At 46.7% G+C, this 27265-nt stretch overlaps 1 protein-coding gene across 4 annotated transcripts in view; it reads left to right on the forward strand.

Annotated features, from left to right (window-relative positions):
- The window catches only part of AGPAT4 (1-acylglycerol-3-phosphate O-acyltransferase 4), a 114196-nt gene that overhangs the window by 2042 nt on the left and 84889 nt on the right, over window positions 1-27265 (forward strand). The window contains exon 1 of one of the 4 annotated variants that reach the window (XM_082729501.1): window positions 6237-6257. The exons of the other annotated variants lie outside the window; for them this stretch is intronic. The gene's annotated coding sequence lies outside the window, so the exon portion shown is untranslated. Of the gene's footprint in view, window positions 1-6236; window positions 6258-27265 lie in introns of those variants that run through there. 4 annotated transcript variants of the gene reach the window in all.

A 27265-nucleotide genomic window follows, 5' to 3' on the forward strand; every position in this document is an offset into this window, starting at 1 on the left:
GTCAAAGTCCTAAGTTAAAAGTGCCCAATCTTACTTTCCTCTGTGGGGAGAGAAAGAATTGGTTTTCAGGAAGAATATACAGCATGAGAGAAGAGTACCATCTACCCAGGAAGGAGCAAAGTGAAACAGGATTGGAATCCGTGACACATCTGCTAGAAAGACACACTCCAGATGGGCCTGTTAACAGGTTGGAGTCGAACCGAGGCTTTTATTCAGTGTATCTGAGGAAATATTTAATAATGGACACCATTGCCCTGATTCGGGCCCCCGAGTTACAAATGAGCCTTTATGAGACAGATCGATAGTCATCTCAGCTCGATTCTTAAAATTCTCTCTAATTTTGAATAAAGATTTGTGAAGGTCGCTCAGCCCTGGTAGTGCCTTCCTGCTACTGGAGCCAAAAGCATTACTTAGAAACCTCAGAGTCACCCCTCAGCATGGAAACAGGAAGAAAGGGTGGTTTTAATGAGGTTCTGGGCAGAGATCCTTACCTAAACATGTTATTATCTAGGACTTACCAAACTTACTATAGTGCAAGAGATCTCAAGTATTACAGATACCAAGCTTATCTGAAGAAGGGGACTGCCCAGCATGGCAGGAGACTACCTGGAACCGAACAGAGCTAAAGCCCAGAGAACTAGTTCAAGGAGATAAAGTGTAGAGAAGGGTCCTTAAAAAGCATATGACTCTCGCTTTGAAAACGCATTGCCAGTACACATGGCATTGTTGGCTTTCATGAACAGTAGGCTTTCGATGTTGGCAAAGAGCTCGGAAAGCAGTCTTACTAACTTACTATTTTTCTGGCTTGAAAAGGGTCCTCGAGGTTGTAGATTTACCCCATGACCCTGCAGAGCAGGTGGCCAGTGTGGAGGTCAAAGTGTGGGATGGAGTTTCTAGACTTAGCAATTTCAGAACAAAAAAGCCGTATGGAATGGCGTTCAAGGGGCAAGACCGGTTTGGAAGCGCGGCCGGAGATCAATGAATAAATGCTGCCCTGTCCGTGGACCCTGAGCGGAGCTTAAGAACATAATCGGCAGCCTTGACGTGGGGAAGGTCAATGGAGCTAGAGACGCAAGGCAAATTCAGGGTCCCAGGAAGGAGGCTAAGTAGATGTGACGCCAAAGAAGGGACTTGTGAAGGTGGAGTCAGTTGCCGTGGGGCTGGGACCTCACGGTCTGCCAGGCTCTGGATTGGGTCCCCAGGTTGAAGAGCCACCAAACCGGGGTGATGACAGGTGCTGGAGAGCAGGAGGCCCAGCAGGAAGGAGACTCCCGGGAGAGCAGACGCCGTGGGTCTGAGAAGAACAGGACCGGGACGAGGGCGTAGCTGTTGGGAGGGGAAGAGATGGACAAGTCAAAGGGGAGAAGGCAGAGTTGTCCCAGCTAACGGGGGTGGGGGCTGACAGACGGAGCAGGGTCTGCTCTTGTCCGAAGTGGGAAGAAATGTGTCTTTAGTGTGGAAATAGGGCCGGTGTACTCCGTGCTGGTGAATATAGATTCGGGGACAGAATTTTGTTTAAACCAGAAGAAGAAAGAAGTGGTGAGTTGGTGGTAGAATCCTACCCTATCCAGTCGTCTTTGAAGGGAAGACCAAACTTCCCATTTAAATCAGACCTCAAACAAGTAAGAAATCCAGGAGTGGGAGCCCCACCTGCCCCTACCACATCATCCTGATGATACCTACCATCGCCATCACTTTGAGTTACGGCTGCTCAGATGAGCATGTGGCCAGTTTATGACATTTTGTGCAATCTGCTGTATTCTCAAAAGGAGGTCTAACTGGTATGTGAAGACAGCAGTCACAGTTCTAAATGGTTTTTGAGGCTTATGTGTTCTGGGAAACCTATGTGATCAAGCCTGGCTTAATAATCACCCAACACCACCCAGAGCCTGGGCAACTCGAATTCCATAGACTTTGTCCAAGACAGAATCCGTTTGGAAAGCAAGTGTTAGGACAACGAAATTTGGCTTCCTGGTATGGACGAGGGACAGCCACAGCTAAGGTCGTGGAAAGCAAGCTCACATCAGGAACTCATTATTTTAACAACATTCATTGTATCTTGTAGTCTTTTAAAGGTATTCATTGTATCATTGTATTGCTGTGTTCTTGTATCTGCCAAGGGCCATGGACACAACTAGAGCAAAACTGGCAAACAGAGTAAATGGCTACAGTTTTCAAATGTCTAAAGGGTTTTTAGGGAGATGCTTCTAATGATGGAGTAAGGAGAAAGAGTGTAAGAGCAATTTTTAGTGAACATTATCATGGAACGATCTATCTAACCTGTCTCCTCTATTTTCCAAGATGTACTCTTGCCCCACCAAAGATTTCCTACCTGTTTTCAATTTTGTCTTCACTTTGTTATTCTAGTCTGGTTTGTTCTACTTTGTCCTGTGATCCCAAATCCTACTTTCCAGTCACCCTTCATTCATTCATATATGTACGCGCTTACATCATCCGTCTCTTTGTTCATTCACCTAACAAATGATATTGACTATCCTGTGTCGGGCACTATAAATGACGGATATAGCAATAAATAGGGAACCAGTTCTTTCCTAAAGAAGCCGAGGAACAAACAGGGAGACAAATGCGGAAACCGTCCTTCAAACTGGGGACAGTTATTTTTGAGAGAGGCATTTTTTGGCTAATGGCCCTGCATGCTTCTTTCATTGAACAATTTTATATATAGATTGTGCTGGGCGGAGAAGGAAAGAGTGGTTAGTTGTTTGACCATGGTCTATTTTATGACTTTCTTGTATCTTTCGCACTGGTTGAGTTTATGGCTGGTGTCAGGACATGTTTGTCGATTAATGGGACGGGAAGAGGTGGGATTTCTCACCTTGGAGCTATAGGGAAGAGAGTCCAGAAGACTTACCCGGTTGTCTTTCTGGAAACATAACTTGAGCCTTAATCTCTCAAAGTTCCCTCATAGCGACTTACTTATCGACTTCCATGGGACCGTAGCTCCCTCAAGATGGAGCAGCATTTTTCTTTTTTCTTTTTTTTTTAGATTTTATTTATTTATTTGACAGAGAGAGATCACAAGTAGGCAGAGAGGCAGGCAGAGAGAGAGAGAGGAGGAAGCAGGCTCCCCGCTGAGCAGAGAGCCCGATGCGGGACTCGATCCCAGGACCCTGAGATCATGACCTGAGCCAAAGGCAGGGGCCTAACCCACTGAGCCACCCAGGCATCCCTGGAGTAGCATTTTTAAAAGAGAAACTCCCACTGTCCTCAAAATTACATGCCCATGGGTTTGCTATACAGCCTCTTGTCATTTAGAGCTAGATTTCCCATCGTGCATTGCAAGTCCTTGTCTTCTTATGACAAAGCCAAGTTGGTTTCAACGCCTCAAATCAAAATAGCCAAAATAAAGAATGTTAAAACCTCGTTGGAGTATTTATCCTCTTCGTATTTCCTGATGTCGTGACGCTCTGCTCTCACTTGATTTCTGCCTTCAGCATGGAAATCATATGGCCAATATCTCCAAGTTCACCCCCGCTGCTTGTCTGAGCTTCAGAGAAAACATTTAGCAAGTCCCCCTTCTTGTTCGGTAGTTTGATCTCTGATGAGGTCAGCTTCTCCTCCCAGCAGGAAGCCGTTCCAGATAACTCTGGCTGGCACACATCTCTCCCTTCCGAATTTGGGTTATACTGAGCCGCTATACCATGGGTATTTCTATGTTGGCTCCTCTAGGAAAAGAGGTACATTTTGGGCTTCATGGGAGTCTGAAGCTGACCCCTGAAGTTCCTGCAGAAGATCAGTCCTCGGGCTGGGGGGATGGCAGGTCACCTGCAGAAGCCATCGGAGATGCTCAGGGGAACACAGCCAATTTGTAGGTCCTCTGAGAATGGTAACAGCCCTCTTTAAAGAGCACTTCCGTGTGCTCCTCTAGTCCAGAGACCTCCCATCTCAATTCACATTAGCCTCATAACAAATCAGGCAGGTAGAACTATTACCACTTTTCATTTTATGGATGCGGAAAGTAAGGATTAGTGAGTTATTCACCTGTTTCCTACTAAGGAGCAGAGGTGAGATTTGAACCAAGACTGCTCAGCGGTGTACCACTGCGCCCTCCATGCCAATGGTGCTGTATTCGTCCGTCTGTGCCCAGGGCCAGCACGGTGCCGCGGACTGAGCGGACGTGCGGCCCTCATTCCTGACCTCCTGATCGGATCTCTACTACGCAGACCTTCCCCGGTATCCCTTTCAACCTAGTGTTTGGGAGCTGCAGAAAGACTGGAAGGTCTCAGTAGTTTGAACCTGGGGAACAGCTGGGAGCAGAGCCTGGAAGACCAGCTGCTGTGGTTTTTCCGGGAGCTTGGTTGTTCCGGTTTAGCCAGAGAGGGGGTCTGGTGGGGAAGGGAAGGTGGGGTCTGGTGGGGAAGGGTGAGGACCCTGTGGTTCAGAGCTGAATGACCGCACAGGACATAACATCCAATTAAATATGAACTGTTCTCAAAACGAGTTGCTTTTAAGATTCATCTGTTTGTTTGCCAGAGAGAGAGCAAGAGCTGGAGGGGCAGAGGGAGAGGGAGAGAGCATCTTAAGCCCACATTGCACTGAGCGAGGTGTGGGGCTTGATCTCATGATCCTGAGATCCTGTCCTGAGCCAAAACCAAGAGTCAGATGCTTAACCAACGGGGCCACCCAGGTGCCCCTCAAAACGAATTTTTAGCCACGGACTGAGCCCTGCTGAGCACTTGCTCTGGAGGACAACTGTGCTGGCGGCTTGAATGGCTCGGACGGCCGTTAGTGGAGAGGTCGACTTGCTTTTCTGTTGTTGCTTGTCCACAAATCTATCCTCGCCTGTAAAGGCCGAGTTTGATCTGGAAAGACACTGCCTGTGCTTCTCTCGGACAAGCTGTGAACCGAGCAAGGGCGAAATGAATGGACTGGGAGCAAAATCTGGTCTTTTCCCCATCTCCTTCGGCCCCCTCGTGAGCTGTCACCTCGCTGTGGGCAAGGGTTGACCCGGGCTGATGACATTTTTGAGAGCCTGTGCATCCCAGGCGCTTCGTCCCACGATGCTGCGGCCATCACACACCATCAGCGCCATCTGCGCCTTCCTCCTGGGCCCAGCTCTGGGCCCCTTTTTTCTCTCTTCTGCTCTCTGAGGAAGGGCAGGTTGCACAGACCTAAGGTGGTGAGCAGCTTCCTTCCCCAGACGTGCACCACCTTTTGTGCCTACCTCCCAACCTCTGGCCTCTGTTTTCACGACATTCGTCCTCCACCCCATCACCGTCCTTCATGAAGCGTCACTTCAGCCACTGTGACCTTAAATGGCAGTTTGCTCTTTCTGGTTCGATCCTAAGGGCGGCCTGGGTGCTTATTGGTGGCGGGGGCTTCCCAACTGCACCATTACTAGCACGGAACTGAGTGGAGTACCTGGCACGGAACGGGTGATGAGCCTCTGGAAAGGTGGGACAGGGAGCCAGGGGTCAGATTTGCCTCATCTGAGCCCCACCCCCACCCCGGCCAGGTCCTCCCAGGCTGACATTCCTTAGGACACATTCTTGATCTGGGTGCTGTTGACATTTGGGGCCAAGTACTGCTTTGTTGTGGGGCCATGCTGGGCCCTGCAGGGTGTTTGCCCATATCTCTGAGTCTATCAGTGGAAAGCACCCCCCCCAACCCCTCACACCGGAGTGACAGCCAGAAGCATTTCGGACATTGCCAGACGTCCCCTGGTGGGGCAGATACCTGCCCTTGAGAACTTGGGGGAGCTCTGGACATCTGACTTTTAGAAACCGGGTCAGCGGGCTCCAGGGTCCAAGCAAGCACATCTCTCCGGACTGACTTGCACTCACCAGGTTCACAAGGACGGCCCCCACCAAAGGGGCAATTTGTTCATTTAAACTGACAACTAAGAAAATTAATGAGGGGCAGACGTGTAATCATGAAGTACTCCAATCTGGCCCAGTCCACGGCCTTCTGCTCCTGTGGTCCCAGCCCCTCTCAGCCTGGGGGGCCTCAACTCCCCAGCGGGCAGGGCAACCCCCTGGGCGGGTTGGATTAACATATCTCCAGAAAGAATTGGGAGAGTGCTTCCTTTAACCGGCTTCTGGTCTGTCTGCAGGGATTCCTGATTCATTCCAGTTTCGGAGCCAACCAGGGAGCTCCACACCCCAGTCTCACTGGTTATTTATTTGCCTCTTAACACCCTCCCCTCCCAACTGTGAAGGCATTTCAAGTCTCCCCCGCCTTCTCACTTAGGCCAGAGGGCCCTTTCCCAGCGTGTGCCGAACCGGCCCCTGCTTCAGGTAAGGCCCTGGCTCCCCGGCACTGGGCCCCTCTCCCTTCCTTTGTCACCCTTTCAGGACCCAAAAGATGGGCTTGGGGAGGGAGGGTGGTCACGGCGCGCGTGAGTCTGCTGTTCCAGACTTACATGCAACTCCAGAGCCCTCTAGGGCATTTCTTACCGAACCTTCCGTGGGCCAAGCGCTGTGGGTATAAACATCAACCCAACAGGAGGGCTGCCTACAGGATAAGACAGGAATTTAAAAAATAGTGCATATACTCGCATGATGCATCCTTTCCCACCACTTCCCTGGACCTTCTTTCAGGGTTAAAGGACCTTCCGTAGCTTCACATAAATGAGCAGAAATTCTACCCTCAACCCCAGCATCGTGTGGAAATTTAAGAAGCTGCTTAAGACCCAGTGATACAATGAAAGTATTGTGGTGTCACTGAATTCCTCCTTTGGCCTCCATTTCTGGTGGGAGATTGGGGTTCAAGTTTAAGTAGGGGAGACAGGGAGGGAGGACCGCAGAAATATTTTAAATGTGCCTGATTGTTTTAATTATTTATATTGGGTCCAATTTTAGCCAAATTGGGACTTCATCCCTCCCACCCCACTCCTTCTGTCCTCTCAAATGACTGAACTGTGATTTGTCTTTAAGACAGTCTGGTCTTAACAGCTTTGCTCTGGCTTGGCTCCCCAGAGAAGATGTGCCTTTCTGGAACATGTGCTCTGCCAGGCTGGGATCTCGTTGTGTCCTTTGGGTGTTGGGCAAGCAGTGAGCTGCAGTTTCCTAAGAATGGGTACACCATGTGACTCGACCCTGCCTGCCTCTCTGGGCGGGGAGAGGACTAGCAGACTGGCCATCAAGGTGGCCTTCTATTATCAAAGGCCACAGGAGCATTGCATTAGCCAGAATCTGGAGATGGCCAGGCCTCCCTTTCTAGAAACTTTCTGCTGGGCCACAGAGACAGGGGCCTTTTCAGGGGCCATGAGAAGCAGCATGGCAGAAGGGAGGATCAGTGTAGGCTGGCAAAGCCTGGGTTGGGTCCCCAACCCTGTCCACCTGCTTACTTTCTGTGGGACCCTGGCCTCCTTGAGATCAGGGGCTGTGTCTGGGTCTGCACCGGCCCCCACACCGGGAGGTAGCCGTGCATGGCCTTTCTGTCCTCACTTCCCAAACGGGTTGGGGAGGAGGCTGGGGGAGAGGCCAACATCTTCAACCACCAGCATGGTGGGGCCGTTTTGGGGGTATGTGAGCACATGTGCAGAGCCGCAGGATAAATCGGGCCCATGTCACCCAAGCGTCTGTTCTGCCAAAAGATCCAAGATATATTTTAATTTAAAAAAAAATGAACGTGAATATGCCATGTTATAACACAAAACATTTACATGAACTTTGAGGGCAAAACACGCTTGGAGGTTTGTAGGACGGTAGGCCATCCCTCCAGATTCTTCAGGTAGCTTCCTCGGCTGACGGGAACATCCCCGCGGGAAGTTTGTAGAGGAAAACGGAGCTGGATGATCTCTAAGTGATCCTTGTGGGAGGGAGTCGTCGGTTTATCAGGCTGCCGCTTCCACCGCCTCTCCTCTTTACTGTTGTCACTAAACAGAGTCTTGGGGATGGGAGGGGGGAGGGGCAGGCTCTGAGTCATCCGTGGGGAGTGGCTGGCCTTGACTCTTCCTTGTCTCTCTGTTCCTGATGGTATCATCGATGGAGGGTTGCTTGAGTCCCTCTCTTTTTGGCCTGTGGTCACCCACCCTTCTGGACTTTCTTCCCTTTTACTGGAATAACCCCCTCTCTGGATTAGTGCAACGCCCATTCTGTTCTTTCTAATCTCTCTTTCTCTCCCATTGCCTTGACAGTCTCTCTAAGGAGGTGCTTTAACTCCTACTGCTTATAGATATCTTTTGTCTTATCACCTGTTTATGATACATTACCTCCTGTTCTCATAAGGATTTCTCTCACTGGGGTTATTTTCTGAAATTTGAACAGAATAGTCAGGCCTGTGAAATTTGCTGATTCAAATGTTCCCAAGCTGTCCTCAAGCTTCCCATCACTTTAAGGGTCCCACGCCTTTTAGGGGTTGAAGAATAAGCCAACCCAAACCTCTTGCCTTAAATAAGAAGCCCGGGTGTAGGCAGACCTTGTTATAATAGAGGGAAAGAGGAGAGCCCAGTATCTAACTACCCCCAATAAACCACTTTATTTCTCTTTACAATAAGACGTTGGTGGAGGAAAAAAAATCTGAACTGTGTACTTTGCCCAGGCATAAGCAAAACAAGTTTTATTAGATATATTTGAGAATAATAAGGAAGAAGGGTAGGCTTCTCCTGTGTGTGTGTGTGTGTGTGTGTGTGTGTGTGTGTGTGGTGTGTGCACGCGTGCGCGCATGCTCTTTTTAAAACCACGTTTTTGGGCCACCTGGCCGGCTCAATCAAGAGAGCACGAGGTTAGGAGTTCAAGCCCCATGCTGGGTCTAGAGCTTACTTGGACAAATAAAACCATGTTATCAAGTGTGGATATGCTGTATCACTTGACCCAGTGTTTCACTGAAAATGGAAATCGTGCCGTCAGAGTCTCAGGGTCCCATGGCGTGTGCGTGTAAGGAGCACTGCAGCATATTCCGGTGAAATTCCCACTTGAAAATTCGTGTGACGCGGGCAGGGCTGCAAGGGAAAATGTTCTCTGTGGTCACGGGGAGTTTATTGTCTAATGAAGCCTGAACCAGCAAGTCTGCCAAAGCACACTGCATTTAAGAGATGGCAGAATTTCTAGTTGGTGACAGACTGGACCACGTGGTGGATAGCCCCACATCTGCAGTGCATGGTGGGAAAAATTATGACTGAAAGCCTGTGTACTTTGTGAGGCTTAATCTGATTTTCCCCTGAACCTACTCACAGAGCAAGTGTAATCCTGAAGTGACTGGCTTGACAGGCTCGGTTACCTGTTGACCTGGGCAAATGGTGACACAGAACTAACCGATGGCAGGGTATGAGACGAAAGAAGACTCAGCTAAAAAACCTGTCAGTGGTTGAGAGTCACTCGTGTCTGGTAGACACGGGGTCCTGAGCCCTTGGTGTGGTGTCCGACGTCCTCCATTTACGAAAGCAGGACAAGCCAGAGGACGCTGGAAAGATGGCCACCAGAAACAAAGAATGGTTTTGTCCACTTTCTTTTCGGGCAATTTCATTCTAAATTTTAACTTTCCAGAAAATTATTTCATTCAGAACAAGTTGTCCCCTGGCTGAGATGGGTGAGGAAGGAAATGACGAAAGATAACATTGAGGTGGCCAGCTGCTTGCCCCTGGCCACAGCCCTCCCCCGGGGAGCCGGGCTCTGGGCTCCAGCTACCAGATGGAGTATCCTGTTTGGTTCTTACCCCAGGCTGTGACAGAAGGAAAGGGGAGGGAAATCCAAGGAAGGAGCAAGCCACCTTGGAGCTGGCTGGGGAGGGCATCCTGAGCTAGCACGCGTCCTCAGTCTCGGATGCAGAGCTGGACACGCGGTGCCGAGGGTGCGGAGGAGTGTCACGCTGCTGTGACCAAGGGGCTGTGTCTCCCTCACTTCAGTCTGGTCTCAGGGTCTCTGTGGCAGAGTCTCACCCATGTTCTCAACCTTGCCTGTCTGTTAGAACTGCCCACCTTGGACCTGCGGATTGAGTCTCTGGTTCCTTGATTTTTAAAAAATGTTCTTTAGGTGATTCTGATGGGCTGGGAGAATTGGAACCATCTGACCAAAAAAATGGTGGCTAGGAAGACAGTGACTCTGGAGGAACAGAAATCCAGAGCCAGGACAAAAGCGGGGAGGATGCTGATGCTAGCTGGCTACGTAGAAGGTCTCATGTGCCAGGCAGAGTTCCAGAAACGATGCATCCTTACCATGACCCCATGAAGTAGGACCTTTCATCTCCATTTTACAGATGAGGAGACTGAGGTTAAGTCATTTGCCCAGGGTCGCATAGCCCATAAAGGCAAACCAGCTCTTTGGCTCTTGAGTCCCTGCTCGGGTGTGAAGGTTGACACTTGGCAGGACTCAGCCTCTTCAGATCCTTAGTACAGATCCTCAGTACAGCCTCTTCGGATCCTCAGATTGTCACGTGCTAGAGGAGTGTAGCAAGGGGCAAATGGTCTGTGTGTAACTAGAGTAGCGAGAGTCTGGTAGGTTCTGTTATCTCTGATCAACACAGATTGCTAGAACAGAGGTCGAGATAAATTATTGAGGTGTCCCACATCAAATACAACTTGGTAGCATTCCATTTTTAGCTGGATTTTGGGCAAGTAAAATATCCCACCTGACTGTAGGGGATGCCACTTTGTTAATGATGTGGTGTGGCAGCTACGTTCCCCTGACTCTATGGTGAACTTACTAATACACCGTGAGCTGGGTGTTTGTCTGTAACGGTGTGGTGGGTGTGACTGGACATTCAGGTCACTCGTGTTATGAATATTGATTACTCCCCTGCCACGGCCAGGTCCACATGTGGACACTGTGGATCCCAGATGAAAACACAAGCTCCTAAGGCACTCAGGCTTGTAGGAAGGCAGACGGATACGCACAGGAAAACATTTACCGATGTTCCGTGGCCTTGGTACTGCGCTGAATCTTTTACATCACTTACTCATGTGGTAAGGGACGATTACCATGAAGTGGTTAAGTCCTTTAACCGTGGACTTCACAGTGAAGATAGAGGAGCCATGAGAAGGCAGGGAGAAAGGTGTCTCGAGTTTAAGGAGAAGCAGCGGGATGGTACAGTCTCGGGCAGGGTTTGGAAGGGCGGACACAGGCTGGGAGGAGGGGCAGGGGAGGGCCTCGGTGGAGGGGAGGGAAGGTGTGCCCTCAGGGGAGACTGTGCTGACCTCACCGCCTGGCCTCACTTTCCCTTCTAAAAACACACGGCAATTCCGGGAGACGGCTGTTAGCGTTTGAAATTCTCTCCTCATTGTGCCCTATCCTGTAGCAGGCTCCTTGAGGCCTCTGTCCAGGGGTGGTGCCTCAGTAAATAGCTGTTGGAGGAACAAAAGGCATCCTCTGAGGAGGGGTCCCTTCCAGTGGGAGGGACTGTCACCCTGATCCTGAACAGCATCCCAGCTGCAAGCCGCCAAGCCGGTGGGGCTTTTGTAAAAGAAGACACTGACCCTCCATCCCCAGGAGAGGTTTCTGCTAGCGTGCATGTGGTTCAGTACCAGTCCCACACGCGTGCGGGGTCAGGTGGCTGCGGGGGTTTTTGATGGTGGCGCACCCGGTGCAGTTGGGAGAATAGGTGAGAGTCCCGTGTGGCGGCTCTGCGAGCTCAGGTGCTCGGCTCTGGCTGGCAGCTCGTAGCTAGAAGTTATGGAGTCAGCTACTGACGTATTTTTTTTTAAATGAACCCCTTTCCTGGAGATTTTTGTTTACTTTCTGGCAACTCTTAAATGCCTTCCTGAGTTGGGCGGATTTGAGGAGCTGCCATTGGGACGGCAGGGCGCCACCGAGTGGGCGTGGCCTCGTGGGTGTGGGACCGCCAAGGTCACACAGGAACTTGCACTTGGTGTGAGATTCTGCGGTCACGTCTTGAAATTCTTAGTATGCTGTGAACAAGGGGCTCTTCATTCTCATTTTGCCCTGGGCCCCCGAATTATCTCGTCCATGTGGCTTTGAGTCTAGGGAGGTGTATTGGATGTTGGTGAATGCCAGGGAGAATGGCAAAATGATAGTCCTGCCCTAAATCCGGGCAGCTTTTCAAAGGCAGGACCCTGTGAGACAAGATGGCCACACAAAAATAAATCCGTGATCACCAGCAGCCCAGAGCGGAGGGGCTACGGCTAGAGCCACTGTCCTGTCAGGTCATCTCGGTATAGGATGGATGGTTGTTGCTCAGCAAAGCTTGTGGTGATACTGTCCCCAAGTTCTTGACCATTGGCCATGTGACTAAGCCTTAAACTGAATCTTACTGAGTCTGAAGAATGGCTCTCTGTGGATGGTGTTTCCATGGTTTTTTGGGAGCAAAATAGAACCACCTTCCAACATAGGAAGATGCCCAAGTCAAAGACTAAAGTTGCCTCAAATAAGGGAAATCATTTCTGGTGATCGTGAGAGATTCTTGCTCTGCTGTTTCCGTTGAAGTGTGTGTGTATGTTTTCTATATGTTGGTTTGCCTTTCTGACTCAAGACATGAAAAAAAATGGATATTTCATGTTTTCTATCAAAAACATCAATTTTATATTCAGTAGAAAGTAGCTTTTTAAGTAACAAAATTCTAAAAATTGATACTTGGACACTTTGAGGTATTTGTGGACATTCTGCCAACCCTGTTTGTAGAAGTTTGTTTTCCAATGGGGAAGCATAGAGAAATACAATGGTGACATTGCTGCCACGTTAGTTCAGTTATCTCTGTCAAGACACATCACTTTTTAAGGAATGCAGTGAATTTTTGGTTTCTATCTCTGAATTGTCATTCTCGATCTTGGCGATCTTGCGGGGAAATTGGAAAAGTATCATAAGACTGGAGACAAGTAAAGTTCCCTGTTTCCATAAGTGGGGAGATGTAAGTACTGAGCCTTTATTCTGGTATGCAGCACTTGTCCCGAATGTTGCAATTTAGTAACTAATAAGTAATCACAGGAGCCAGCCTGCCGCCACTGAAGCTATATCATGCTGAGTTGACTTAACTCATTTTGTCAGTACCATTATTGGGTGAGTCAGTTGGGGAAATGGTGGTGCAAAGGCCTTATTTTTATTTAAGTAAAACTATAACAGAATGTATGCTAATAACTTTGTGCATATGATAGTGAAACTGGGGTTTGGGAGACCAGCTGGACTCAAAAACTAATGGGACAACAAAACAGACTTGTTTTTATTTCCACTGTGAAATAGAAGACGGAATTCATGCTGTCTTTCATTTTTTCTATTTTATCTCTCCTTCTCATTCATTCCTGCCCACATTCCTTTTTAATTTTCATGAAGAAAATGAATTTGAATCAGTTCCTCATATTCAAAGGATTGGCCTGTCATTTTTTTTCCTTGTTGGGAATTCAACCATTTTTTTTTAAATTTTTTTTTTCATTCGTTCATCTAATTTTTGGATGACCTTTTGAGATCTCCTTTACATATCATAAAATTCACCCATTTTAAGTGCACGGTTCAATGAGTTGGGACGTTTATACAGCAATTTATACATACAATTGTGCAATGGCCACCAGAATCCAGCATAGAGACTTTGATTACCCCCAGCGCGTTCCCAACTTGTCCCCTTAGCCCCATGTGATCAGCAACCCATTTGCTGTTTCTGTAGTTTCTCCTTTAACGGGAGCTTCATGTCGATGGAATAATTCACTGTCTTGTGTTTTCTGTCTGGCTTCTGTCATCGAGCAGGGTTTTCTGAGACCTGTCCATGTGTTGCACGGCCCTGTAGTCTGTTCCTTTGTTTTGCTGAGCATTACTCCATCGTGCGGCTAGACCGCGTCTCATTTATTCACTCACCTGGTGAGGGATACGTGGTTTTCAGCATCCATCCAGGTTAAGTTTACCACTTTTATTCCTGATCCAAAGGACGGGTTAGAAATAAGTCACTTTTTCCTCACTACATCATCCCTACCCCCAGAATCCCACTTGAGAAACACGAGCATGCATAGGAAGGGCTTGGAGGAAGCAAGAGGCAAGCTGCCTCCAGCCTTCCCCGGCCTTCAGCCTCTCTCTCTCTCCGATCAGTGCAGCAGGTGTTTGGAATTGGACGCTGTAGTTCAATCGAGTTAACAGCTCTGACTCTGGGGAAACAGCAAGTCCCTCCCACCTAAAACTGGACAATAGGGAACATACATTCCTGACTTCTGTCCCGACTCATTTGTCTTCCAGCCAAAAAAAATGTAAAAAATTTCAATGTTGCCCATTAATGAGCCCATTTTTTCTACTCAATTACTTATCTCTCCACTGGTTTCTCTAACTAAGTGAAACTTTTGGCAACTCACCAGATTTCGTCCACAAGCTCTTTCTGTAAGCGTCTACCACGCACAGCCCTGTGCTGGCTCCTGGCCCTGCCTCAGGGAGTGCTGCTCCTGGGAAGCTTCTGCTCCGTTTGGCTGTTGAAGGGCAGCTGACTTTATAGCTCCAGTAAAATCTCTTTCATATATTCGAGCCCTGAAATTTCATCAGAATTTAATCACAGTGAGTCTGCCCTAGGAAATATAGCCTATTATGTACTTTAGTGGGTCGCATTGATAGTAAGGAACATAAGCAGAGTTTTCAATGTCGGGTATTTAGAATCCTTGACCTACTGAAGGTTTTCTCTGAATCTTAAGCATAGAGCCTAATCACACTATATGGTGGTAATAGCTTCTCTTGGCCTGTGTGCCTACGGTTGATTGCCTCTGCTCTTTGAGACTGACTGGAAGACTTAGGGGGAGTAAATATCCTTAAAGCCTTTGCCCACAGGCTTCTCTTAGGATCGAAGGTGAAGTCCCATCCGACCTTTATTTATGGTCTAGGGTCACAGATATCATCCAGCTTAGGAAGATACAATCCACATCCTTGCAGTTCTGGTGAGCACTCCCATCATGCCTACAGACATGGCCACTGCCATCTTGCTCTGTTCCCTGGGTGAGGGGAGGGTGCCTTTTTTTTTTTTTTTTTTTTTTTTTTGCTGGCTGAAATTCCCCTCTAAGGACTTACCCATTCCTTTTTTCCCCACAATGTCAGGACATGTGTGATTATATCACAAGTAGAGTGAAACTGACTATGTTTATGTTTTGTCATCTGTAGGGCCAGGAGTTTGTTTTGCCTTTTTATTTTTTTTAAAGATTTTATTTATTTATTTGACAGACAGAGATCACAAGTAGGCAGAGAGGCAGGCAGAGAGAGAGGAGGAAGCAGGCTCCCCATTGAGCAAAGAGCCTGATGCGGGGCTTGATCCCAGGACCCTGGGATCATGACTGAGCCGAAGGCAGAGGCTTTAACCCACTGAGCCACTCAGGAACCCTAGTTTGTTTTGCTTTTTAAAACAACTGTATGAGATAGAATTCATACCATAAAGCTCACCCATTCAAGTGGACAACTCAGTGGCTTGTGATCTCTTCTGAGTTGTGCAATCATCACCACGATCTACTTTTAGAACATTTCATCACCTCAAAAAAATTAAATAATTAAAAAGTAAAGAAACCATACCCAGGGGCAGTCACTCCCCAATCCCCTCTTTTCCAGCCCAGGACAGCCACTAGGGCACCTTCTGTCTCTGTGATTTTGCCTATTCTGGATCTCTCATACACAGTACCATCCAGTATGTGGTCTTCTGTGACTGGTTTTTTCACCTGCTATAATGTTTTTGAGGTTCACCCATATTATCGCATGTATCAGTCATTCACTCCTTTTCGTGGCTGAGTAACGTTCCATTGTGTGGATACAACCATTTTGTTTGTCCATGCCACAGTGGACAGACATTAGAGCTGTTTCCATCTTTTCACTATTATGAACAATACTGCTATGAACATTCACATACAGGTTTTGGGTAGACTTCATGTTTTCATTTCTTTGGGGTACATACTAGGACTGGAATTTGGGGATCATGTGGGAACTCCACTGAACATCTGGGAAACCAGAGCCGGTGCTTTTCATTCACTTCCTAAAATCTTTAGGAGCCTAAGGAAACAAGGGTATTTTGCATTGATGTCTCACACCTTCAAAGCCAAGTCCTTTTGGTATTCAGGCCTATCTCAAAATGTTATCAGAGACATGGTGCAGGAGAATGTTATGCGTGAGATACCACAAAGAAGGAATGAAGAAGAAACTGTCAGAAGGGCTGTTGGTACAGCTCAGGTAGTGGTGATTACGTGAGGTTTTATGATGGGAAACCAGGCTGTGTCCTGTCCAACCTGATGTGCTTCTGTACTGCCCTCAGGATAGTAAAAATTGCTGGGTGTGTTCAGCCTTTTTTTTTTTTCTTTCTTTTTTTATTTTACTTTTATTTTCTTTTTCTTTCTTTCCTTTCTTTTTTTTTTTTTTTTTTTTTTTTTTTTTTTTAAATTTCAAGTCAGCTCCTCGCCCAGCATGGGGTTTGAACTCATGACCCTGAGATTAAGAGTAGCTCTGTGTACTGAGCCAGCCAGGTGCCCCAGTGTGTGCCTTTCTCTGAACAGTTTTAAGACACCCGCTTTTTTGAGTTCAGGGATTGTATTTCCAGAACTCTTCCCTCTGCCAGGATTTTTTTCTTCAAAAGTAGGAAGTCCTGTGAAGAGCGTTATCTAAAACCAAGAAGCACTTGCTTTCTGTATTGACTCCATTTTTTGTTCTCTCATTTGAGTCAGTATTTACCGATCTTTAAGAATTAAATTACTGTTTGAATAAAGCTTAGATCAAGGATCAAAGGAGGAAGTCTCCAGCAATAAACTATTGCTAAACTAAACTTCTGTCTGTGGGAAGGGCCTGTTGAAATGGTACCTTGAAGTTTTGTAAGAATATATTTCCCCCCATATTCCCTGATATTTAATTATTTATTACTCTGTACAGAGGAGGGACATAACCATGAAAAAGGATAACCAGTGAATTTTCATATACATAAATTACCTTTTGATATTTTGTAGAATTTAAAACCAGTTGTCTTATTTTTCACCCCCAGTAGTTTTGTGGAGGAGATTGCTGGGAATGATAGAAAAGGAACCTGGAAGCCCAAACTAGACAAATCCTAGAACTTCCTTGAGCCTCCATTTCCTTATCTATAAAATGGGTACACTGATAAATCAGAGAGCGTTGCCAATACCAACTAATGTGCAACATACTTAAGTCTGAAAAGTATGATGCAAAAGTTTGAGTTTTTTGTTTGTTTTGTTTTGAACTAAAATACAATACCCAAGTACAGTAATGATTTACCCCAACACTCTTCTACCGGGAGTATTTACCAGCATAAAGAAGAAATTACTGTTTTCCATTATCTCTAACTGAGAACATCCTCTGGGGTGTTAATTGACCATTTTGAAAAGCAATTTGTTAATATCTGGGAAAGCTAAAGGTGTGCTGTTAGACTAATGTAGCAGTTCCAAGGCCAGTGGTCATTAATGCTCTTTAAGTCATACAAAAGAATTCTTTTCTGCACTTAGAACAACTGGATGCATAAAATTTCAAAAAATAGTGAGTGTAGAAAGGAAATAATAAAACGGTTCAAATATTATTTATATACATCTTTACAACTAGAGACTTACATATTGTCTGTGAATACAGATACATAAACTATAAAAATAGAGACAGAAGAAAACACACAAATTTCAACCTCAGATTAGAGAAGTGACTTCAATTTCTAAAATAGGTTATTCCTTAAAACACACACACACACACACACACACACACACACACACACAGCGGGGCACCTGGATGGCTCAGTCAGTTAAGCATCTGCCTTTGGCTCAGGTCATGATCTCAGGGTCCTGGGATCGAGCCCTACATCGGGCTCTCTGCTCAGTGGAGAACCTGCTTCTCCCTCTCCCTCTGCCATTCCTCTGACTTGCCATCTGGTTCACTCTCTTTGTCAAATAAATAAATAAAATCTTTTTTAAAAAACCCACAAAGCAAACATGACAATGAGGTAAAATATTTTGCATGTTTTGTGTATTTAAAATATTTCAGAAATTTTAAAATTTTAAAATTTTAAAAAGTTTGGTGGCTTATCATCCAGACTATTTCCTAAGCATAGAGTTATACTCCTCTTGTCTTACACAATTTGTTTCCTGCCATACATATTTTGGTTGATTGTGCATATTATAAACATCTTTTTGTCACTCAATATACTTTCTTGGTGTTCTTCCTGGCCCTCCTAAGTCTTTCTGTTACAGTGTAATTACTTGCTCAGAGAAGAATTTTTAGAGGAAACAAAACGGCTTGTGCTTCCTCTTAATATTTTACAATTATTTTCCATTTACTCATTTGTAATTCAAAGTGATTTCTCATTCTCTTCCGATATATTTGGTTCCTGACACTGAAGGAGCGCATAACCTAAAAGCAGAGGTAAAATTAAAGTCTGGTTTAATCAGGGCACAAAGAATCCATTGAGTTTCTTAAGCAATTCCTCAAAACTGGGCATTCACAATGTGGAACTTCAACTTACTATTTCCAAAAATAACCATCAAACAAGTGTCAGTTGGAAAGAAAATTCTCCCATCCTGGTGGACCTCATTCAGTCCCCGACTGCTGTCCATGACTCCCTTCAATTTTCCCTGTGCCCCGGGATGCCCTGAGCTTTGCCTGTGTCCCAGGAGGCCCTGCGGTTCCCTGTGTCCCAGGATGCCCTGAGCTTTGCCTGTGTCCCAGGAGGCCTTGCGGTTCCCTGTGTCCCAGGATGCCCTGAGCTTTGCCTGTGTCCCAGGAGGCCCTGCGGTTCCCTGTGTCCCAGGATGCTCTGTGGTTTGCCTGTGTCCCAGGAGGCCCTGCAGTTTACCTGTGTCCCAGGATGCTCTGTGGTTTGCCTGTGTCCCAGGAGGCCCTGCGGTTCCCCATGTCCCTGGACTCCCTTTAGTGTTCCCTGTGCCTGAGGCTGTTGGTGCTTCAGCCGAAAGTGGCCCAGGGGCCGTGTGAGGCTTTGCTGTCCCCTCTGGTCTTGGATGCATTCCTGTTCTGGGTTCTTGAGATGCACCAGTTAAGACAATTAAAGCTCCGTGCTGGGCTAGGATTTCCATTCCCTGATCTCTAGTGGGTAACGTGTCCTTTTACAAATTTGAACTATTTTTCTTGTTGCAGAAACATCCTCTAGATAGATAAGCACAATACTGAGCTAGCAGGACCCTTACAAGCACTGAGAGGAATTCTGGGATCCTGGAATGGGAGAAGTATGGCCCAGGCATTGACTTCGGCCTCTGTCTTGGTTTCCCTCATCCCTGTCTGAGATTATGTTGGCATGGATGTAGCTCTACAGTAGAGCTTCCCGGTTTCCTATGGAATCGTAACGAGGGATTGGTAAAGGCTGGTCTGTGATAGGCAGTACGATTTGCTGCCTCTGAGAGAGAAAACAGCATCCGGTCGAGGGCCAGGGAAGAAGGAGCGCTCCGAGGTTTGTCCCTACACGGTGTGATGGAGCCAGTCACCTGACTCTCGATGGCCCGTGTTTCACCTCTATGATGAGCAGTTGGAGTTGGCCCCTATAGTTCATTAATTCTCTGTTGGTTGGTATTGAAGGGTTGGAGTTACAGTGTGAGCTAAAGGAATAGGGAGGCTCTTTCACTAAATGCCTTGGATACAACCGGTTCAGTATTTGGAAACAAGTCCGTTGAGATCTTCATGGATTATCACAGCCAAAAATAAATGTCAGATCAAATAGTTAAGAATAAAAATTAGTTATGGAAAAACAATGACCTATGTTTTCTGCAGGGTGGAAACTAAGGATTGAAGGATGCATTTTCTAACTCGAATTTCATGAAAGAAATCACAGTTCTTCATAATAATCTAAAGCTCCAATGAGCTAAAAATAAGAGCAGGCAAACTGAGAAAAATGGCCATTCTAAATGGACTAGGAAAGACGTTATTCTATTTAATATATGAAGAGCTCATGAAAATCAATATGCAAGAGATCAATGGGCAGTAGATAAAAAGGAAAGTCAGGAAGAAAAAGCAATAGTTTAATGAATGTTAAAAATATCTAACTTTACTTGTCACCCTGAAAAATGCAAATTAAAACAATGAGACATACATTTAATGAAGAGTGAGTCTCGTTTTCCTTGTTCTTAAGTGAGAATTCTTCTTTTTGACAGATGTGTGAGGAAATGAGTATTTTTGTATTTTGCTGGAAGAATGTAAATAACTACAAACCTTCTGGGGATGGATTTGGTAATACTTACCGGATACCCCTTACACTGCTCCGTGAACCCAGAAATCCTACCCAGGCTAAGGAAATAACGGAAAAAAACAGAAGAAAAGTTACTCCCCAAATGATTAATCATTGCTTTATTTATTATTAAAAAAGGCAAAAAGAAGTCTAAACAGATAACAGTGAGGCAGTAAGATAATAAATAACTGAAGAGTTATTTTGTGATAAATGGACGTTGAAAATTATCTCACTGAAGCGGAAGAAAAGGACATATGAAGTTGATTCAGCCTAAGAGCTCAACTGTATTTAAAAACAAAAAGCCTTCTGCAATGGTTGTACCTAGCAAAGAAAAAAAAAACATAAAAAGTCTATGCGTTCACCAAAGACACTGTCTTTGATGGTTATAGGTGCTAAAATTTCTATATTTTAGAATTTTACAAATTTTCTATAATGAGTGTGAATTACTGTTATGATCAGGGAAAGGGGAGAGATTATCTTTATAAAAATATTCCAAGACTATGACTCAGTGACTTACATAATATAATTTTCTTTACTTTTACCAGGTTTGTGTTTTATTTTATATTGTATTCTTTTTTTTTTTTTAGATTCGTATTTTAACAAAAGAGTCTTTGTTTAAAACCAAACCTAACCAAACAAACAAAAAACCAGTCCACTCTGGTCCCAACCAATATCTGAGCTCCCCTGAGGAGGTTTAAGCAGGTAATTTGCTTTCATTTTAGTTGTTTTCATGTCAGTTTGATATATGGCTTCATGCAGTTTTAGCATTTGTAGATGGGGATTCCGTGCTCATTATACAACGTGATGACTTAGGGAGGAATCATGGGGGTTATCTGCATTGCTTTTGCAAGGAGAATAAATTGTTAGGTCACCTGCCCTGTGCTTTCTGTAATGGGAAAGAAACCTAGGACAGTGTCAGTTCATACTGTCGCTTTTGCATTTTGCTTTTGACGATCCAGAGTTATTGCTATGAAGATCAAATTATATTAGGTCATCTAGAGGTGCAGACTGGACCAACATTTATTGAGCATCTATTTATTCCTGTAAGAAATTAATGGGGTCGGGGTTCATCCTGGGCTGGGAAATCTTACTCAGTATGTGCTGTAGTTTGTCGAGCATAGTTCTGACCCACATAAGACACAGAGAGGTGGGGTGCGTGTCTGGGTGGCTCAATGGGTTAAAACCTCTGCCTTCGGCTCAGGTGATGATCCCAGGGTCCTGGAATCGAGGCCCGCATCGGGCTCTCTGCTCTGCTTCCTCTCTTTGCCTGCCTCTCTGCCTGCTTGTGATATCTGTCTGTCAAATAAATAAATAAAAATCTTTATTAAAAAAAAGGGCTGGAGAGAATCCCCCGCCCTTACCTTCAGAAGCCTAATGCAATGGTATAAAGTTAGAACAAGACATATGAATTAATGAATCTTTAACTGAATGGATGAACCAGTAGCTTCATGGGCAACCTAATGAATGAATAAAGCCATCAATGGGTTAATGAATGTTTGCTCAGATCCAAGAATACCTGTCCCGGGTTCTACCTCATGGAAGTTGAAAAGAACATCACTGCTCTCCCCAAGCAGAAGAAGAAAAAGACAGAGAAGAGGCTGTGTTTCGCGGTTGATCGCTGCTGTTATTTAATGAAACTTTTCGAGGAATAGTCCGTCCGTAATGACCCCAAAAGCGCTGTTCCTGTCTGAACACTTCAATATTCTGTGGTCGTATTTCAGACCTCTCTAGCAACAAGGATACTGTAAGTCAACTTATTTTGGGCCCTCACAGCCAGCAGTTCTGTCTTCGATAAATGATTCATGTCAGGAAAGCATTTGAGTGCATTTCTTTTCTAATAAGTCTCTCTTCAGGTCCATTATGCATGAATCAAGTCAGGGAAATTGCCTGGGCTCATTGGCATCCCTTTATGAAAATCAAAGGATGGAAGATTTAAAATCTAGCCTTATTGATCTCCCACCTTCCACATACTCTTTACCAGGAAAGGAAGAATGGGCAGCAACAGGGCCTCCCAGAACCCAAGGGTCAAGGATGCTTAAAGAACAGTGAAGAGGATAGAGAGGGATCCAGCAGAGTAAGGAGCCCGCTCACTGGTGCCCGCGGCACAGAAGAAAAAGGCCACTTGCTTATTTCACCCAAAATTGGTTCCCCCAAGTGGACCCTCCTGGAGCCCTCCCCCGATACACACGACGGACCCCAGTGATAATGACAGAACCAGCGGACTGCCTCCTCTAAGCCCTACTCCCTGGTCGAAACCCCTGGGTATTAACGCCGTGGCCGTTTCTACGAATCCCAAGCACCATCGTGGATGCAGTGGGGAGAAGCAGCCCCACTTCCCATTTTCTGAGCCACAAACTTGAGTGTGACAGAGCCCGTGCACACGCCTTACCTCACTGAACTCTCCCACCGCCCTTATCTACGGTCCGTGGTCACATCCCACGGACAGATGGGGAAGCTGGCACTGTGGGAGGCCGAGCAGCCAAGCTGAGGTGGACACGTGGGTGGTCCGGAGTCCAACGCAGACCAAGTCAACACTGGTGCTTCCCTCTCTCTACTTCCATCTTTGACAGCCGCTGAATTCATGAGGGCTCTAATCCAGCTGATACAAGCCGATGCAGGAGAAGCTCCCAATCAACGTAGCGCCCCCTCGTCTGGGTGCAAACAGACTAGGTGAGCTGTTGTGTGGAAGAGAATCCTACGTCCATGTGGTTTTGTTCCATAGCCTTCAGGCTTCGGCGACTACCACGTCACATCTTCTCGGCCTTATCACTTCATATCTAATGCTTGGAGCAACTTTACTGGAAAATCAATGCCAGACAATGGGCTTGGCTATCTCTGGTGGGTCAGTACCCCTATCCCCACGGTCTCCTGGCCTGGCCACTTCCAGACCATGTGGGGTTGTTTGGCCAAACTGGAGCCTGCTTAAAAATGAGAGCTCCTAAATACTGACAAGATTAGGGTTGTACCCCTCCCCCGATGGGTATTGAGAATGAAAACATTAAATTATAAAATACGTGTCAGGAAATTTCCAACGAAGTTTTAGGTTGGGCTGTAAGTCTTCTTTTAAAGGCTTTTCGTTATTTGTTTTTGATTGATTTTTGAAATATTAAAGATCAGATTCTATGAAAAAAATTTAGGCACCGTGATTCGCTGGTGACCTAAGTTGCACCGTAAGTTGGCCCCAACCTCACCTTGCTCAGAAGTCAGCCCCCTGAAAACTGCTTCCTGGTGGATACAGACATACCTTTCATCTGCTTATTCTTAACTTATTCCATATCTCCAGGAAAGTACTGGCATGTTCAGAGGGCACCAGGACGATCGTGGTCTTGATCTTATTAACACTGTTTTTTATTTCTCTTCAGCGACATAAAGGCAAAAGTCCGTATCATGAGTTCAACTTCTTTCTCCCATACAGTTGAGAGAGCTAAGGAACTAAAGAGGGCCTCAGAATCAATGGTTTTGAACGATCTTACCTGAGGACAGGAATGGGGACAAAATCAATTAAGACTCGTGAGTCGACTTTGGGGGGCGTCTTACAACTCACTTCACCTCAGGGTCATCCTGGATTGTGTGGATGACAGAAAAGGTCCAGACAAGGACTCATTAAAACAAACAGCAGAGGGGGGACTGGCTGGCTCAGTGGTAGAGCGGGCAACTCTTGGTCTCGGGGCGTGTAAGTTCAAGCCCCATGTTGGGTGTAGAGATTGCTTAAAACTAACAGAAGAAACTTCGAGAACCACAGTGGAAAGGTTAGTAAGACAAGATGGTAGATGCTTTGGGGTCACGGGCAAAGCAGCTGAAGGGGAAGGAGAGGCGCCAGGCAGCCTGGGCGCACCGGCCGGCTTGAACTAAGGAGCTCCTTCCCGCCGGCGGAGCTGGGCGCGCTCTTCTGTGAGATCTGCGTGGAAGCGTGGCCCACTCCTGGAAGGCGTGGATTGTTACCTCCATCTCACACACACACACAGACTGAGGCGAGATGAGAAGCCCAAGGTCACGCAGTCAGAAAGTGGGGATTTAAACCCAGCGTCTGCCCCCAGAGCGGCTCCGGGGCTGGCTTGGCCACGCCGCTTGTCACGGCCCGCGTGGGAAGGAGAGAAGTGGGCACCATGAGACCGCAGGCCTGACCACGTTGCCTTGGTGACGGGAGGACTAGAGTAGGAGGCGGTTTATATACTGAATAAAGCTCTCTTTTTTGTGTTTTGGTGCCAGCTGGTGCTGCATCTGCCTCACGCCTGCTTCTGTAGGCCCAGAGCTGGGCCCGGGCCATGTCCCCACTCGGAGAGGCCTGAGGGGCTACGTGCCCAGGAGAGCCTCAGCTTCCACGTATTTCCACACGTGTCCCCCCCGTAGGTGTGTCACTGACCAGCAGCCGCCACCCCGCAGCGGCAGCCGTGGAAGAGAGACACCAATTTCCATGCAAACGGATCCATCCTGCCTCCCTTCCATATTTAATACGGGATTAATAAGCTTTCCTTATTAACTGGAATATTCTTACTCAAAGCAGGAATGTCGATGCTTCCCCGTTGGGAAGGTTATTGCCTTCATTTCACCTCCGTTTTTGGTTTCCTGGTACTGGACTTTCGGGAAACTTCCAGAAATCGAACATCATGTAACAAGGCATTTTCCACGGAGTCCCCAGCAAAATAGTTCGCACACTCTGGGCTGTCACGAAGGTGGCCGGCCGGGGCTTTCCCTGAGACGGCACGCGCGCCGTGAGGTCAGAGCCCCCCGCAGCCCTGTGACCGCGGGAAAGCTGGACTGGGGTTTAGAAAGGTCCGACATGGCTCCGGAAAGAGGGTGTGACTGAGGCTGTGGGGGGACCGACCGGCTGGGAGGTCGCTCGCACCTCAGGGTCACCCCAACGTCCAGAATGGGACCGTGAATTGAAATAAGACACGGTGTTCTGAAGGCCCAAGTTCATGGGAAGCCTCGCTACCTCGGGCTTCCTGGGTCCAAAGCAGCATCGTAGCGGTCAGAGCCTGAGCCTGAGTCTCAGACATTTACTTACTCTTTGAACTTTACACGCTCCGTAGTCTAACTAACCCCATTTCCTCTTCTGTAAAATGGGGGAACAGTGACTCCCCTGTGGGCTTTTGTCACAGGGAATGACGTAATGTGTGTAGAACATTGGTGTGCGGGTTCCGTTGCACCGGTTACTGCTCAGAAAATCTCCTGTTTGCCTCTGGACGTTTTCACCTCATACTTGTTACAGCTACAAAAGGCCTTAGAGAGTATCTGATTTAATTTCCTTCCATCTCTGTTCTCCAGACAGAAAAAGTTGCCTAGGTTATCCATCGGTGTTTGCCTCTGAGTCTTGGTCTTCTTGGATTAGATAGAAAACCTCTTCAGAATGTCTTTTTCTCATAGAAGCTACTCAGAACCAACTATGAAATATAAACTTAGACGCCTCGATTTCCTATAGACTGAAGTTTTTGTCATCCTAAAATTAGACTTCGGGGCCAGAGGCTTTGGGTTATCGCTCAGAGGATGGCAGGAAAGCGCTGAGCATGATTGACGACTTCTTCGGAGCTTGGGTTGGTTTAATGGACATCCTGTACGGGCCAGGGATGTTGGACAGAGGACTGGGCCATCAAATTTTAACAGAAGCTAATTGTAATCGGCTTCTGCCAAACCATGTGATGAGGATGATTTCTTTAGCTGAGCGCTATTTCAGTTAGAGATGGTCCCAGAGACAGTTACATTTGGTCTAGAACACTTTCTCTCCTGTCTTGTTTTGGGACTTGAGCCAATCTAAGTCTCAGGAATCCAAAAACTAAATTTATCCTTGTTTGTCAGGACCAAGTGCTAAGTGTCTGCCTCAGGCTCCCACAAGTTAGTCGCTGCCCTCTTGGAGATCTCTACGAAATTCGTTCAGCCTCACGGAGAAGGTGCGATCTGACGGTTCCAAGAGCAGAACACACCTCACTCATTTTCCCTGGGACTGCATCCGTGTCCCTCTCCTCCGGGGCCGCCGGCGGTCCTGGGCATTCTCTGCCTTGCCAACCGAAAGTACTGGTGCGGGGACGAACTCACCAGCTGACCCCCATGCTTGCTTAGTCCACGCTGCTCTCTGCCGCCCCCGTGGTTTTTCTTTTCTTTTCATCTGGTCAGTCGAGCCCCTTTGAGAGCCCCTCTGTGCAGGAGCTCAGGAAGAGGGAAGGAGCCGGACCCCCTGAATGAGGAGACCCCACTGAAATAACGGGAAACTCGGGTGGGTGAGGGCATCGGTTTTCTGTACGAGAACCAGAGATGGTTCGATCTGTAAAGGATCTCAGAGGTCACCTACTCAATTTCTTCCTAAGGAGGAAGATGTTGAAAGAGTCAGGCCAAGCCCAGACTCCAGGTTGGCTGACTTGTCTGAGTGTGTGTGTGTGTGGGGGGGGGGGGTGTGGGCTGTGGGGGAGGGGGCGTATACATAAAACCACTGCTGTTAGTGTTTTCCTAAGGCTTTCTTTGCTTCCAGTACTTTTTCTATACTTGATTTTAAAGTTGTGAACCATATATATATGTATATATATAAATGCTGGGTCCTTTATCTCGTAATAGCATATTGAAAATACACTCGTTTTACTACAAACCTATTATAGTGATACTTATTCAACCGTGTGGGTTTCCCATCATTCACTTTATTGTTTCCTCATGTTGGAAATATAAGCAGTTTCTAATTTTAGGTGCTTATAAATCATGCTTGCTGAAGATCTTCGGGCAGAGAGAATTTTGCTAAAAGTTACTTTTGTTTTTAAGAGAGTTTTCTCAGAAGCCGCGTTACCAGATGAAGCGGTGTGGAGATGTGTAAGGTCGCTCTAAAAAGCCCGCGTGGTGGTTCTCACACTGAGGCTAGGAGCCCCGCGTGACCTGTCTCTTTCAGCATGGGGTCTTAGTATTTTCCTTTGGAATGTAAAAAATAGGTTTTGGTTTGTTGTCTTAGTATTTCCAAAATCTTTTCTCTCTTTTCTGTTTTGTGACCTGTTCTGGGGTTTGGAGTTCAAAGAGCCTAAATAAGGGGTTGTTTTGATTTCGGCGATGATGCTAAGTTGGTCATGGCTATTATTTTAGCAATTCACTTGGACTGATCTCTTTGGAAGAAAGTCCTGCTTCTTCTAAAACCCTGACCTGGTTCAGTGCCGTATGTACATGCAGCAAACAAGCCAGCCCTTCAGACACACGCGAGCGCAGGAGCTAATCCCCTTTCTCTCTTCCCGAGTGTAACTGAAGGTCCTGTTTATTTCATAGTTTCGGAATAGGGACGAAGGCC

This window comes from Mustela nivalis, assembly GCF_964662115.1.
Source record: "Mustela nivalis genome assembly, chromosome: 5".
In the NCBI taxonomy this organism is placed as follows: domain Eukaryota; kingdom Metazoa; phylum Chordata; class Mammalia; order Carnivora; family Mustelidae; genus Mustela; species Mustela nivalis.